Source organism: Scyliorhinus canicula, chromosome 18 (assembly GCF_902713615.1).
Source record: "Scyliorhinus canicula chromosome 18, sScyCan1.1, whole genome shotgun sequence".
In the NCBI taxonomy this organism is placed as follows: domain Eukaryota; kingdom Metazoa; phylum Chordata; class Chondrichthyes; order Carcharhiniformes; family Scyliorhinidae; genus Scyliorhinus; species Scyliorhinus canicula.
In genome coordinates, this window is record NC_052163.1 from 4,460,416 (window position 1) to 4,472,374 (window position 11,959).

The following is an 11,959-nucleotide window of genomic DNA, read 5'->3' on the forward strand; positions in this document are numbered from 1 at the left end:
AGCTAACAAGGATGGTGCGGCTGTGGCTATCCCCATTTCCCAAAGCTAACAAGGATGGTGCGGTATTGGCTATCTCCACTTCCCAAAGCTAACAAGGATGGTGCGGCTGTGGCTATCTCCACTTCCCAAAGCTAACCAGGATGGTGCGGCTGTGGCTATCTCCACTTCCCAAAGCTAACAAGGATGGTGCAGTTGTGGCTATCCCCACTTCCCAAAGCTAACAAGGATGGTGCGGCTGTGGGTATCCCCATTTCCCAAAGCTAACAAGGATGGTGCGGCTGTGGGTATCCCCATTTCCCAAAGCTAACAAGGATGGTGCGGCTGTGGGTATCCCCATTTCCCAAAGCTAACAAGGATGGTGCGGCTGTGGCTATCTCCACTTCCCAAAGCTAACAAGGATGGTGCGGCTGTGGCTATCTCCACTTCCCAAAGCTAGCAAGGATGGTGCGGCTGTGGCTATCCCCACTTCCCAAAGCTAACAAGGATGGTGCAGCTGTGGCTATCCGCACTTCCCAAAGCTAACAAGGATGGTGCGGCTGTGGCTATCTCCACTTCCCAAAGCTAACAAGGATGGTGCGGCTGTGGCTATCCGCACTTCCCAAAGCTAACAAGGATGGTGCGGCTGTGGCTATCTCCACTTCCCAAAGCTAACAAGGATGGTGCGGCTGTGGCTATCTCCACTTCCCAAAGCTAACAAGGATGGTGCGGCTGTGGCTATCCCCACTTCCCAAAGCTAACAAGGATGGTGCGGCTGTGGCTATCCCCACTTCCCAAAGCTAACAAGGATGGTGCGGCTGAGGCTATCCCCACTTCCCAAAGCTAACAAGGATGGTGCAGTAGTGGCTATCTCCACTTCCCAAAGCTAACAAGGATGGTGCGGTAGTGGCAATCCCCACATCCCAAAGCTAACAAGGATGGTGCAGTTGTGGCTATCTCCAGTTCCCAAAGCTAACAAGGATGGTGCGGTAGTGGTCAGAGCCTCTGTCATTCCCAACCCTCACGTCCCTCAGTTTTACCTAAGGGTACATCCACTCCAGGCAACTTTTCTATTTTGAGGACTGCCAAACCTTTTCTTATCCGATCTAATATCACCACTATCTCTTCCTTTGCCATTAGATTGGCAGCATCCACATCTCTCGTGAGATGAGATGTGAAGTACTTGGTTAGCTGTGCTCTTTGTCTCGATGACAACCTCTGATTTCTGGACACTGATGGGTCCCACCATTCTCTGGCTATTCATTTAGTATTTATATCAAGGACTTTGGGTTTTCTGTTATTCTAAGGCCTAATCTTTTCTTAAACTCTTTTCCACCCTCTCATTTTCACATTATCAGTTTGATTTTCCACTCTGCAAACTAGTTTACATTTAGCATAAACCTCCTTTTCCTGACTGATTACTCTTTATTATTTGTCATTCTTTCTCCCTTGAGGAGGTGGTGGAATGATGATCGCCACACCCAGAATAATGTTCTGGGGACCCCGGTTCAAATCCCACCCTGGCAGTTAGTGAAATTACAATTCAATAAAAATCTGGAATTTAAATTCTAATCACGACGATGTCGTTAAAAAAAACCCATCTGGTTCACTCGTGTCCTTCAGGGAAGGAAATCTGCCATCTTTATGTGGTCTGGCCTACACGTAACTCCAGGTCTAGGGTTGACTCTGAAATGGCCTGCCAGGGCAATATAGGATGGACAATAATCCCATGAATTCATAAAATAAAATGTGTTTACCAATGGGCCAAATGGCCTTCTCCTGTGTTGTAAATTCTACAATTTGTTCCTGGAACCTGTACCCAATCTATCTCCTCTAAACTCTCCCATTGTTCAATGATATAAGTAGTTTCCGCTGTAAAAGTGGACACGGGAATGTATAATAGTAAATAGGCACAATGGCTTTTAAAACCTTATTATACAGATCGATAGATCTTTTGAAAAAATATTAATGTACGAGTTGAATTTTCTGTTGAGGCAAAGATCTTCTCTGTCACTTATTGAGTGAAAACCAGGATAAATGTCACAATATTACCGATTTTATAATACACGCAAAACACTTTACATGAAGCCACATTTATCACTCCACAATGTTGCAAAATGGTATGGAAAGTATTTTACTTAAAAGATGAGCAATTACATTTCTCGCCTGACATTATCTCCCCTGTGCTCACCAGAAATCTGTTTGTTCAATCTCTCTGTGGGCTGATTAATGTGAAGCATCTCAGTTCTCTTTTAGAAGACAAATAAATAAAACTGCAACAATGTCATGGGCTCACACAGTGTGTGTGATGTGTGTGTGTCACTGCGCTATTACAGACTGACTAATATTACTCTCTGTAATGAGACTTTTTGACAGAGCTGATAGTTGTTCACAGCGCACAGCTTCACATTTTCACATTTAGCACTGGTGACGATGAGCCCCACCCATGGGAAAAGGGAGGTATCGGCAAAACAAAGGGCAAATTTGTTCCTCCTGGCTTCCATTCAAAGTCTCCAGGCCTCTCAGACTGTGAGATGGCGATAGGTCAGGATTCAGCTATGGTGCCCGCAATGGCTTTGTACAAAATCAACCTGCCAGCGTACGGATGGTGGTGATTAATCCTGAGACGTCCCAATTCAAATGGGGCAGTTGACAGAAGTGTTGGACTGTGATTGCATTCTCAAAACCTCAGTTCCTCTTACACAGGAACTGTAAGAGACTGAGAGAGAGAGAGAGAGAGCGAGAGTGGCTCTGCACCTTCCTACTGAAATCAAGCTTTGACTCCACTGACTTCTGCTCCAGATGTGTTCACTTGGAGAGAGGGAGATTCGCAGGCCTGTTGGCTTTGCAACTGACGTACCTCAATCATCTACACCAGGCCACAAGAACTCGTGCACCTATATAGTGAGTAATCCTTACCCTGCTGAATAAACACCAAATTTGTGGCTAATGCTAACCTCAGCTGAATAAACAGTAACTTTGCACAGTTATATGATGAATGATCCTTACCCTGCTGAATAAACAGTAACTTTGCACAGTTATATGATGAATGATCCTTACCTTGCTGAATTTACTGTTCTGAGCACACAAGGTGAGTACATTTAATGTTGATGGGCTTGATTTAATGGGAAAAACAGAGTCCTGTTTGGGTGGGGTTGTAGGGTGTTTCTCTCTGCCTCCAGCGTTGAGAATGACCCCGCTATCAAATGGCACTCTTACCTTTCTGGCCCCCACTAAGCCACACTTTGCTCACTTCCTGTACTGATGAGCTAAACACAGCGGTGCAGGAAAAGATTGGGCACCAGTTTTGGGCCTCGGGGGTGAGGCCTCCAGATCCCCCTAATGCCCCAACATACTTGCTAGGGGTCTTCAACACCCCCTCACCCCACCTCATAAGGACAGGAAAACCCCGGGCCTCATCCATGGGATGGGCAACCTGCCACACGGGCACCTTGGCATTGCCCCTGTGGTCGTTGCACCTGCTCCATGTATGTGGGATCACCCAGGTACAGGCATTCAATTCCGGGTCTTAGACCATAAGACATAGAAGCCGAATTAGGCCACTCGGCCCATCGAGTCTGCTCCGCCATTCAATCATGGCTGATATTTTCTCATCCCCATTCTCCTGCCTTCTCCCATAAACCCTGACCCTCTTATTAATCAAGAACCTATCTATCTCTGTCTTAAAGACACTCAGTGAATTGGCCTCCACAGCCTTCTGCAGCAAAGAGTTCCACAGATTCACCACACTCAGGCTGAAGAAATCCTCCTCATCTCTGTTTTACAGGATCATCCCTTTAGTCTGAGATGGTGTCCTCGGCTTCTAATTTTTCCTACAAGTGGAAACAACCTCTCCACGGCCCCTCTATCCAGGCCTCTCAATATCCTGGAAGTTTCAATAAGATCCCCCCTCATCCTTCTAAACTCTAAAGTGTACACACCCAGAGTCCTCAACGGCTCCTCATATGACAAGTTATTCATTCCAGAGATCATTCTTGTGAACCTCCTCTGGACCCTTTCCAAGGCCAGCACATCCTTCCTTGGACATGGGGCCCAATACTGCTCACAATACTCCAAATGGGGTCTGACCAGAGATTATACAGCCTCAGAAATACATCCCTGTTCCTGTATTCTAGCCCTCTCGACATGAATACGTTTATGGTATTTGCCTTCTTAACTGCCGATTGAACCTGCACGTTAACCTTAAGAGAATCTTGAACAAGGACTCCCAAGTCCCTTTGTATTTCCCCATATAGAAAATAGTCTGTGCCTCCATTCCGCCTTCCAAAGTGCATAACCTCACACTTTTCCACATTGTATTCCATCTGCCATTCTTTGTCCACTCTCTCCTAGCCTGTCCAAATTCTTCGGCAGCCCCCCCTGCTTCCTCAATACTACCTGTCCCTCTACATATCTTTGTATCATCTGCAAACTTAGCAACAGTGCCTTTAGTTCCTTCTTCCAGATTGTTAATGGATCTTGGTAAACTCTGGTGCAGACATATTTAAGTGAGCAGTATATGTAAATCTGGATTCCGCCCGGTGAGGGTGGGGACCCAGATCGCGACACTCTCGCGATCTCATTCGATCTCATGATACGTCCCGAGCATCGTAAATCACGCAAGAGGCCTCACCGAGTCGAGTGCACGAGGCCGTACGATCGGGCCCAATGTCTTTCAGCTGAGGCATTGAATCGAGGTCCAAAATGGCTCTGGCATGCTGGATTTTAAATACCCCATGGCCAGTGTTGTGAGAAAAGGCGGGACATTCTCCCTGCTGATCCTGACCAATATTTGGCCCTGAATCAGCATCACTGGTTGTAATCATATTGCTGTTTTGTGATCCTGCTGTGCTTAAAATGGCCGGTGCATTTCTCCACATCACAGCAGTGACTATCCTTAAAAAAAATACTTAACTGCATATGAAACAATCTGGAATGTCCTGAGATTGTGAATGGTGCCATATAAATGCAAGTCCCGACCTTGCCTCTTGTGTGGCCTCAATACCTTTAAGTTTCCACACTCCCTCTGTCCCTCCCCCACCCCCAGCTCTGTTCCGATAGCGAATTCCCAGTCTTTCCAAACTCAGGCCTCAATCCTCATTCTGCAAGGACGTTGTTTAATTTCTATTTATCCCATACACTCAGCACATTTTCCCCAGCATTGATATTGTTACAATGTGGATTCTCAAAGTCAAAGGTTGTTATTGCCTCACATCTGGTCTCAGCCACAGGGATATGAAAACCTTGCACATCCCATAATAATCATTCCCACACACACCATTTAACAGATGCACCGATAAACTCATCTATCACACATACAATCAATCCTCACTCATGAGTCATTTATGCAGAGCTGCAGAGTTTAGTGTTGGAACTAAATTAAATATCCTGTAACTGCAAAGAGGTAAACTGATTAATTCCTAAACCTGCACAGCTCAATAAAATATTACAGCAGCTCTCGCATTCATTTGTTCTCGGAATGCGAGCATCATTGGCAAAGCTAGCATTTATTGCTCGTCTCTTATTACACTGGACAGAGCAGAATGGCTTCCTCGGCCACTTTAGTGGGCAGTTAAATGTCAACTAGACTGGTGTGGGACTGGAGTCACATATAAACCCAGACCAGGTAATGTTTTCATCCCTAGAAGGAGCTGAATGACCAACACCATCACGGTCACTTTTACTGGTCCTAATTTTTTATTTCTGGACTTGAGTTCAAATTTCCCATGGTGGGATTTGAACTCAGGTCCTGCTAGATTATTAATCTAGGCTTCGCATAGAGCAGTAACATAACCAGTACACTCCTACATCTTGTCCTGGATGGCGGTGGTGACCATGGACTCCCACTGGATTCCACCATGGCTAACTTTGGCAAAGTATTGTAGGGGTTTGCCATTGTCTCCAGCAGTCTGGCTGACCAGGTAACTCTCCCGCTCTTTACTGCCAGGTATATCGGATGGAGTTACGTGCTGACCATCAACCTGTTTGGCCGAGTTATGAGCGTCCCCTCTGTGGCCATCAACTCTTGAGGTGGGACTTGAACCTCGAGCTTCCTGCTCAGAGGTAGGGACGCTGCCTACTGTGCCGCAAGACCTCCACCCAGGATGTACAGCTCAGAAACAGGCCATTTGGCCCCTTCTGGCTCCTGCTGGCGTTTATGCTCAACTTGAGTCTCCCCTATCCTCACCCAATCTATCAACGTAACCCTCTATTCACTTCTCCAGCACAATCAATTGACGACTGTCTAATATGGCTTATCTCTATGTCACCATGGCTGGGAACAATCTCTCGAAACCTTCCCAAAATTTCAACGGCCCAGATCAGGTCATTCCTGAACCTTCTCAGACAAAAGGGACCCAGCAGCTTGCTCGATCTGCGGGGTTATGCGCCCATCACCAAACATTCTTGGAAAACCCAATTCTGGCACATTCCTTGACGAAATCTCAGAAACCTGAAAAATATGTGCTCGTAAATATCAATTCGGCAAACCAGCCTTGCCACTCAATCCATTTCAGTTGAGGGGAATGTAATTAATGCAGCAAAACTTTCAAGCTGGGTAATGATCTCAAGTGAATTTTGATTTTTCTGTAGATTATCAAAGGTCAACGTGGACAGAATGTTGAAACGAAGGAGAGATTGGAAATTAACACATTGCCTGGACACCTTCCCTTGGCCCATTGCAAGGTGCTGACGGAGGTTCCTGCACTGAGAAAAGGTGAAGAGGTTCTGGAATGTCACTTACCTTCCTGCCCGCTGTGTTAATGCGCAGAGGTGTGAGGAAGGGGTCAAAGATCATATGGCTCGTCTCAATGTTGATTGCTGACTGCCTTTTTCCAACTGAACACAGGTTCCAGGCAGAATTGACCAACCCCCAAAATGAGGGAACTGTTCAGAGAGAATAAAAAAAAAGAATCAGACACAATTTGGACATATTGGGTCAGTATTAAATCATCATCCACATACTGTGCCAGCCCTTTGCGGGGTCTGTCCAATCAACCCCACTCTCGCCCTATAACTCTGCTCATTTTAAATATTTATCCCTTTGAAAGTTCCGATTGAATCTACTTCCTTTATGAGAATTCCCGGGAGGTCTATGACGAAAAAAATCGGTGCCGAACCCTGACCGATTCTGGGATGAGTCGGGGGCCTAGCAGCGGTATTGGGTGTAACTCCTGGCTCCCGCGCCGAAAACGGCCGGAGAATGGCCGGGCCACTGGCCGCGCATGCGTACGGCTGACGACCTGCAGAGATTGTGCTGTACAACATGGCCATGCGTGGACCTGACCCACCATCCGCGAACCCACAGGCTACCCCCTGGCCACCCCCCCCACCCATCTCCCCAGCCCTCGCAGAAGCCCCCCCCCCCCCGGCCAGCACCATGGACCCGGCCGAGTGTGACGGCCCTGGACACAGTCCGCAGCCACCACGCCGGGTTCCCGACTACTGAGACCACACGTGTCCTGTGCCGTCTGGAACTCAGCCCATCGGGGCGGAGAATGGCAGGAGGGCCTGCCGATGACATGCCAATGCTGTTGCAACGGCACTGCAATGCAATGGTGCCATTTGAGAGGGGGCGGAGCATGGCTGACTGACATCAAACTGGCACCGCCCCGATTTGGGCGTCGGAGCCAATTCTCCGCCCGGTCGTCGATTACGATACCAGCATTGGGCAACAGAGAATCCAGACCCCCATTACCCGGCTGCCGGTGGGAACACGCCACTGGCGGGACGGAGAATCCCGCCCATGGTATGTGATCCACATGTGATCCACGTGTGATCCACATGTGATCAATATGTGATCCACATGTGATCCACATGTGATCAATATGTGATCCACATGTGATTTAGATATGATCTATATGATCGATATGTGATGAGATCTATGTTTCACTGCATTCTTTAGGCAGCCCAACACCATACTCAGTCAGCTGATGAGCAGTGATTGACCTTGTTTAATACCAATCTGAAATCAGCCCGTCTCTGAGCTGTTTCCCCGTCTGATGCTCCCTCCCTTCTGATCAGCTTCACATCATGTTTGCCCCAGAATGACATCAATGGACAAAGTGAAGTAGAATTCAGGCTCCGCCAGCTCAATAATAGTAATAATAATCCACTGATGAGATAATCTATATTGTCAGAAGTAGGCTGACATTAACACTGCAATGAAGTTACTGTGAAAATCCCCTAGTTGCCACACTCCGTCGCCTGTTCGGGTACACAGACGGAGAATTCAGAATATCCAATTCACCTAACAGCACGTCTTTTGGGACTCATGGGAGGAAACCGGAGTACCCGGAGGAAACCCACGCAGACACGGGGAGAAGGTGCAGACTCCGCCCAGACAGTGACCCACGCAGGGAATCGAACCTGGAACCCTGGAGCTGTGAAGCAACAGTGCTAACTACTGTGCTACCGTGCCACCCATTTACGGCTCAATTCACCCTTCACCCAACTATCATCCAAACTATCACCCAAACTATCGACAGGTTTTTAATCAATGGAGAAACTAAGGGTCATGGGGATAAGACTGGGAAATGTACTTAGTGAGTGTTAGATTATCCTTGATGTTATTAAATAGCAGAGCAGGCTTGAAGGGCCAAATGGCCTATTCCTGTTCCTATTTTTTGTTATGGCCTTATGGTTGTGTCTCTAAATTGTGAGTTCAAGTCCCACTTCAGTGCAGGCCCAGTACTGTTACCATCCTTCCTTGGGGCGAGACATTGAAAACCAGAATCGCCACGACACCATCTGGAGAGGAATGATCAACATTTCCCCTTCAACCAACACGTACCAGGGGAAGAATGAACTGAACATGAAAGTTTCAATCATTTGTGTGTGTGGGATCTTACTGTGTGATAGTGGCTGACACTTTCACAAGAGTGTTTCAGAGCTGTTTATCGGAGGTGGGGTTGCTGGGGGACGTGTTGAGCTCACCTCGTTACAACAACTGAGGGTGAAATTGGTCCTGAGCAAAAGCAGGCGACTGATGATAACGAATTAGCTAAACAAATTTCCACCTCTTGATATCAATGGTTGTGTTTTCAAAATGACGACTGATTGGCTGTGGCCTGTTGCCCACTTTTGTTGAGGGCTGATGGGATTCTTAATGTCTCTACACAGTGAGACACTAAGAATTCATTCATACTGCCGAGTGATGTTTTGGAGGTGAACAATCCCAAAAATACACTAACCCCTGAGAGATTGCACACTGACGGGGAAGGCCCATTGGGTATATTCTTGGAGATGTCAACACAGGATGTACAGCTTTTAAGCCCCCTCCACAATTACTCTCCTTCCATTGGTCAATCCTCACGGTGACCCACTTCCACACCCTTGTCATTGGTCAATCCTCACAGTGACCCACTCCTCGCCCCCTGTCATTGGTCAATCCTCACGGTGACCCACTCCTAGCCCCCTGTCATTGGTCAATCCTCACCGTGACCCACTTCTGAATTGTCTGACAGTGGTTAAAGGAAGATAGACTGGAAAAGGTTCGGGGGGCAGAATAAAAACTGGGAGAAGAGGGGCTGGATGGCCTGATTCTGCGCTGTATATTCAATGTAAAAATAAATTTTCCATGTCTGAAATTATTAAAAGCAGTGAATGAAAATATTTGAGAGTATTTGAGTATTTAAAATATAATTGCTGCAATTACCTCGAGGTTCCTTCTCTCTGTGCATTGTGGAGATTAACCTTTAATTGTGGATATCTCTGGGTGATGCTGGAGGAATGCTCGCTGGGGACGGGTGGCTGGCGTGGTTGGGGATTACGCAAAGCTGACATGTCAGGAATACCAGGCCCGCCGTGGTCTCTAGGTGATCAGACAGTGATCATTCCTGAGCGGCACAATTAGATACTGAAGTCTGTGACAGCTCAGATCTGAGAGAGCACATTTATCCCCTCACTCAAGCCCCATTCGGGTGCTCAACCCACAATATTTCTAAACTAAATGACCCTGAAATGTTTAAATGTAAAGCAAGCACAGAAAGCCTGCTTCGTACATTAAGATGACTTCCCCTCTGTTCTATATTTTGTGAGGTGGATCTTAATTATTCATGTTTCTGCTGCTATCAACGACTATGCCAGGAGCATGAATATCACAACTCACACCTCCAACAACCCTCGGACCACTTTCACATTCAGCAACTACATTGAACCAGCCTTGAAACCTTTCCCATTTGACTTACTCAATACCTCATGCATGAAACCATTTCTGATAATATTTGTTGACAGAATATTGTACACTGATTGCAAAGCTTGAAACTGTCCAATATCACCTGCTATGTACGCTACATATACACTGAGACACACACACAGACCGTACAGGAGCTGACACTGAGACACACACACAGACCGTACAGGAGCTGACACTGACACACACACACACACACGCCGTACAGGAGCTGACACTGAGACACACACACAGACCGTACAGGAGCTGACACTGACACACACACACACTCACACAGACACACACACAGGCCGTACAGGAGCTGACACTGAGACACACACACAGACCGTACAGGAGCTGACACTGAGACACACACACAGACCGTACAGGAGCTGACACTGAGACACACACACAGACCGTACAGGAGCTGACACTGAGACACACACACAGACCGTACAGGAGCTGACACTGAGACACACACACAGACCGTACAGGAGCTGACACTGAGACACACACACACACACACAGACCGTACAGGAGCTGACACTGACAGACACACACACACACAGACTGTACAGGAGCTGACACTGAGACACACACACACACACAGACCGTACAGGAGCTGACACTGAGACACACACACACACAGACCGTACAGGAGCTGACACTGAGACACACACACACACAGACCGTACAGGAGCTGACACTGAGACACACACACACACACACAGACACACACACAGACCGTACAGGACCTGACACTGAGACACAGACACAGACACACACACACACACACAGACCGTACAGGAGCCGACACTGACACACACACACACACGCAGACCGTACAGGAGCTGACACTGAGACACAGACACAGACACACACACACAGACCGTACAGGAGCCGACACTGACACACACACACACACAGACCGTACAGGAGCTGACACTGAGACACACACACACACACACACAGACCGTACAGGAGCCGACACTGACACACACACACACACACAGACCGTACAGGAGCTGACACTGAGACACACACACACACGCAGACCGTACAGGAGCTGACACTGAGACACACACACAGACCGTACAGGAGCTGACACTGACACACACACACACACACACACAGACCGTACAGGAGCTGACACTGAGACACACACACACACACAGACCGTACAGGACCTGACACTGAGACACAGACATACACACACACACACAGACCGTACAGGAGCCGACACTGACACACACACACACAGACCGTACAGGAGCTGACACTGAGACACACACACACACACACAGGCCGTACAGGAGCTGACACTGAGACACACACACACAGACCGTACAGGAGTTGACACTGAGACACACACACACACAGACCGTACAGGAGTTGACACTGAGACACACACACACACAGACCGTACAGGGCTGAGACGCACTCACACACACACACACACACACACAGGCCGTACAGGAGCTGACACTGAGACACACACACACACACCGTACAGGAGCTGACACTGAGACACACACACACAGACCGTACAGGAGCTGACACTGAGACACACACACACACAGACCGTACAGGAGCTGACACTGAGACACACACACACACACACACACACAGACCGTACAGGAGCTGACACTGACAGACACACACACACACAGACCGTACAGGAGCTGACACTGAGACACACACACACACACACACACCGTACAGGAGCTGACACTGAGACACACACACACAGACCGTACAGGACCTGACACTGAGACACAGACACAAACACACACACACACACACAGACCGTAC